Genomic DNA, 5,576 nt, shown 5'->3' on the forward strand with positions numbered 1-5,576 from the left:
TCCTGCTGTCAAAGTGAGCTTTTTGTGTCTGCTAATAGGGTTAGCCATGACAGAAAATCATGCTCAAAGTTGCTGGACAGTACAAGGCATGGTTGTGGGATGGAGTTGTTGTAAACATGTACTTTTGCCAATGTTCAAGCCAGCTAGCAAGACCTTTTTTCTGTGTTTTCTAGGCTGCAAATGAGGCTTCAAATGACAGCAAATGATGCATACTGCTGCTGTCCTTTTTGAGGTACAAGGCATGGTATGAAGTAGCATGGTTTAGTGTGATGAAAGTGTCCTTTTTGCAAATTCCAAGCAACTAAGTAATGGCTTCATGTACTGCATAATTTGACTTGGCAAACATGTTTTAAATGATATTTCTGAGCTGTCCCAATTGGCCAAATGTTGGAAAAATGTTTACATCAAAAAGTCAACCCTTGGTCAAACTTGCATTAAATGAGAAAAGTCAAAATATGCCATTTTGATTGGTGAAGTTTTGGCTCATGAAATTTATATTTTTGGAAAGAGGGGATCAAATGTGACTTGTAGGAAAAAACCCCACCAAAATTGGTCAAACGGTTTGAGAGATATGGCCTTCTGAAGTTCAAGATTTTCTGAAATCGATTCGATCATAACTTGCCAACCACACATGGGAATTGAGAGTTCTAGGACTTTTTGGAAATGGGAGAACAAGATCTTCAACTTTCATGTTGGGCAAAAATTCATTTGAGGCTTGTATCATGATGTAAGTTTGAGGATCAAGACTTTCCATTTATGGCAGGTTTCAGTTACAGGCCCAGTTTCTACTTTTGGAAATTTTTGATCTGGCTTCAAATTCTTCCATGATGGTGTTTGGCATGATATATGATGACTATTTGGACATGAATGAACTCTCACAAACCAATCCCAATCATCAAATCACTGATTAAATGGACAGTTGACCAACAGTTGACTTTTTGGGTTTTTTGACTGTCTGTGTATGAACTGATGATCTCCAAGCCTTCAACCCTTGACCAAAATACTTCAAATAGACCTCCAAGCCATGTGAACTTGTTGGACACACCCCAGGGCCTTGGTTCAATGGGAAATTTCTTTGCTTGCTTGGTTGACTGATCGGGAGATTAGTTTGACCTAATTCTTGATTGCTTGCTCCTGAGGGACAATGCAAATGTTATGTAATGGATCATGATATGCTATGACCTAATATGAAAATGTGTGTACAATGATAGGTGCAAATTTGAGGTGCTACAATGCCGCCCGGGTTTCCTTGGGGCATGCCCCCAGGTTTTATGCCAGATATTCCTGCACCAACCTTCGCTCAAATGCCGGCGTCTAGCTCGGTCCCTATCGCCGCTCCTCCTGTCGTGCATACCATGCCAAGGGTAGACGACATCATCTATCACTCCGAGCCATCTGAGGGCGCAGACGTTCATGAAAAGATGGATGCCATGAACGATCAGTTCCTTGAGCTGAGAAAGGAATTGAGGACTCTTCGAGGCAAAGACCTATTCGGCAAGTCTGCAGCCGAACTCTGCCTAGTTCCCGGTGTCAAGATACCGATCAAATTCAAGGTCCCGGACTTTGAAAAATACAAAGGGAACACCTGTCCGCTTGCTCACCTGGTCATGTACGCCAGGAAGATGTCAACACAGACTGATAATGATCAACTCCTGATTCATTATTTCCAAGACAGTCTATCTGGTGCCTCGCTCAGATTGTACATGAGCTTGGACAGCGCCAACATCAGATCTTTCAATGACCTTGGCGAAGCTTTCGTCAAGCAATATAAGTACAACGTCGATATGGCGCCTGACCGAGATCAACTCAGGTCCATGTCCTAGAAGGACAAGGAATCGTTCAAGGAGTACGCCCAGAGATGGCGAGAGCTGGCAGCTCAAATCACTCCACCGCTGGAAGAGAAGGAAATGACCAAGATCTTTCTGAAGACTCTTGGCTTATTTTATTATGAGCGGATGGTAGCAAGCGCTCCCTCTGATTTCACCGAGATGGTGAACATGGGGATGCGTCTCGAAGAAGGTGTCCGTGAAGGACGGTTGGCTAAGGATGATAGCTCTTCCTCTAAACGATATGGGGCATTTAAGAGGAAAGAAGGTGAAGCACATGCCGTTCAATCTCAGCCCAAACACAGAAGACCCTCTGCTCAGAGGAATCCTGCACGACATGTCAGTCATCAGCACCAGGTGGCTCACGTAGCACCTGTCTTCAAGGACAATACTCCTCAACATCAGCAATATCAGCATCAACAGTATCAGCATCAGCAACAATATCAACAACCGCAGTACCAACAACAACAATCTCGTCCACAGCAACAGGCTTATCAGCCTCGTGGGAGTACGAGTAATCAGGCAAACATGGGTTACGAAAGGAAGAAGATCAGTTTTGATCCGATTCCTATGTCGTATGCGGAGTTATATCCCTCTTTAATAGAGCGGAAGCTGATTACTCCGAGAGATCCTCCGGCTATACCGGTCAACCCTCAGTGGTGGTATAAGCCTGACCTACACTGTGTCTATCATTCTGGTGCTCCGGGCCATGATATTGAGAATTGCTTCCAGCTGAAGACTAAGGTGCAAGACCTTATGAGAAGTGGAATCCTGAGTTTTGAGGACTCAAGCCCGAACGTCACCAAGAACCCATTGCCTGCGCATAGGAAATCTGTCAACATGATTCAAGAATGTCTTGGGAGGTACAAGGTCAAGTATGTCAGCCACATCAGGCAGTCGTTGGTTGATTTACATAAGATGCTGTGTCAGTACAATTATTTGGAGCATAACCACGACAAGTGCCGCGTTTGTTCGGTTAATCGCTTGGGTTGCGACCAGGTCCGCCGTGAACTTCAGAAGATGTTGAATGAAGGTACCATTGAGATTCTCCAGAATCGCAATGTTGATGTTGTCGAACCCGAAGTGAGTGTCATCTCACCGGTGTTCAAGTTACCTGAGCCTGTTGTTATTCGCTACAATAGCAACAAGCCGAAGGCTTCCCCTGCCTTGATCATCAAACCAGCCGGCCCTGTGCCGTATTCATCTGATAAAGCCGTGCCTTTCCGGTACAATCCTGTTGCTGTCCAGGATGGGGTTGAGGTACCTCTACCGTCTACATCTGTAACCACTATTGCTGATGTTAGTGGGTTGACCCGAAGTGGTCGTGTATTTTCTGCGCCTCCAAAGGCTACTGCTTCCGATACTGTTGAGCGTCCGGTTGGGACCGCTGTGAATGTTCAGAATCCGGCACCTGATGTTGCCAAACCCTCCTCATCCGTACGAAAGACTCCTGTTTCTTCAGTTGGCCCGAGTGGCATTGTTGATGAAGAATCTGATGAGATGCTGAGGCTCATCAGAAAAAGCGAGTACAACATTGTAGACCAGCTTCTACACACGCCCTCCAAGATTTCTATTCTTTCTCTACTGCTGAATTCAGAACCCCATAGGGAATCTCTGCAGAAGGTCTTGGACCTGGCATATGTTGATCACGACGTCACCCTAGAACAATTTGATAGCATTGTTGCAAACATTACCGCTTGCAACACTTTGAGCTTTTGTGACGCTGATCTCCCCGAGGAGGGAAGAGACCACAACATGGCTTTGCACATCTCTATGAATTACAAATCTGATGCAATGTCCAATGTGTTGGTGGACACTGGATCTTCTCTTAATGTGTTGCCAAAATCCACACTCTCTCGACTATCATATCAAGGTCCTCCTATGAGGCAGAGTGGGGTTGTTGTGAAGGCGTTTGATGGGTCGCGCAAGACCGTGATTGGGGAAGTTGATCTCCCTATCAAGATAGGACCAAGTGATTTCCAAGTCACTTTCCAAGTAATGGATATCCACCCATCTTACAGCTGTCTCTTAGGCAGACCATGGATTCACGAGGCTGGCGCCGTGACATCCACCCTACACCAGAAGCTGAAATTTGTGAAGAACAAGAAATTGGTTGTAGTAGGGGAGAAAAGGCTCTCCTGGTTAGCCATCTGTCTTCTTTCTCGTACATTGACGCAGAGGATGAAGTTGGAACTCAGTTCCAAGCTTTATCTATTGATGAACCAATCGAGAAGAAGTCTCCTTCATTCACTTCCTACCGTGATGCTAAGCTGGCCATTGAATGTGGTGCAGTTGCTGGTTTGGGGAAGGTGATTGAACTTGAAGACAACAAATCCCGGGCTGGCATTGGCTATGGTTCTGGGGCATGCAATGAGCAAGGTCTGTTCAAGAGTGGAGGGTTCATTCACGCCAATCAACATGAAGAAGGGGAAGCTGCTGCTATCATTGAAGAGGAAGCAGAGGACATGAACAATTTTGTTATTCCTGGTGGTGTCTGCCACAATTGGGTCGCTGTAGATGTTCCTACAGTCATCCATAGATCAGAGTAAATTGTTCATTTTGTTTAAAACCTTCTCCCATGCCAAAAGGAGAAGTGATGACATTGTTGGCGGCATTTAATACAATGATGTTTTCATTCAATTAATGCATTGTTTAACATTTGTTTTTCCTTTGTTTTTACTTTTTGCTTTTCTGCATGAAATCAGTGATCACAAAAACCCTGAAAAACAAAACAACATTTTTCATCTGCATAATGGTTTGCTTGTTTAAATGCTGAAGTTTTTTCCTTAACCAAAATCATTATGCAGATTGATCCTAAAACCCATTGAACATAATGATCCAACGCCATCTCCCAATTTTGAATTCCCTGTATTTGAGGCAGAAGAAGATGACGTTGAGGGGATTCCTGATGAGATTACCCGTCTTCTTGAGCACGAAGAGAAGATCATTCAGCCACATCTTGAAGACTTGGAAACAGTCAACTTGGGGTCTGAGGATTGTGTTCGTCTGGTGAAGATCGGGGCACTTCTCGAAGGGTCTGTCAAGGAAGATTTGGTCAGTTTGCTACGAGAATATTCAGATATCTTTGCTTGGTCCTATGAAGACATGCCGGGTTTAGATACAGATATTGTGCAACATTTCCTGCCTTTGAAGCCTGAGTGCGTGCCTGTGAAGCAGAAGCTCAGAAGAACTCATCCAGATATGGCAGTAAAGATCAAAGAAGAAGTTCAGAAGCAAATTGATGCGGGGTTTCTGGTGACTTCTACATATCCTCAATGGGTGGCCAATATTGTGCCTGTTCCTAAGAAGGACGGAAAGGTCCGTATGTGCGTTGACTATAGAGATTTGAATAAAGCTAGCCCAAAAGATGATTTTCCTCTACCACACATTGACATGTTGGTAGACAATACAGCTAAATTCAAAGTCTTTTCCTTTATGGACGGATTTTCTGGATATAATCAAATCAAGATGGCACCAGAGGATATGGAGAAGACAACATTCATCACACCTTGGGGAACATTCTGTTATCGAGTGATGCCCTTCGGTTTGAAGAACGCCGGAGCCACGTATCAACGAGCTATGACTACCTTGTTTCATGACATGATGCACAAGGAGATCGAAGTCTATGTTGATGATATGATCGCTAAGTCCCGAACGGAAGTTGAGCATGTTGAGCATTTGTTGAAGCTTTTTCAGCGTTTGAGAAAGTTCAAACTTCGCCTGAATCCGAACAAATGTACATTTGGAGTC

Source organism: Lathyrus oleraceus, chromosome 6 (genome assembly GCF_024323335.1).
Source record: "Lathyrus oleraceus cultivar Zhongwan6 chromosome 6, CAAS_Psat_ZW6_1.0, whole genome shotgun sequence".
In the NCBI taxonomy this organism is placed as follows: Eukaryota; Viridiplantae; Streptophyta; class Magnoliopsida; order Fabales; family Fabaceae; genus Lathyrus; species Lathyrus oleraceus.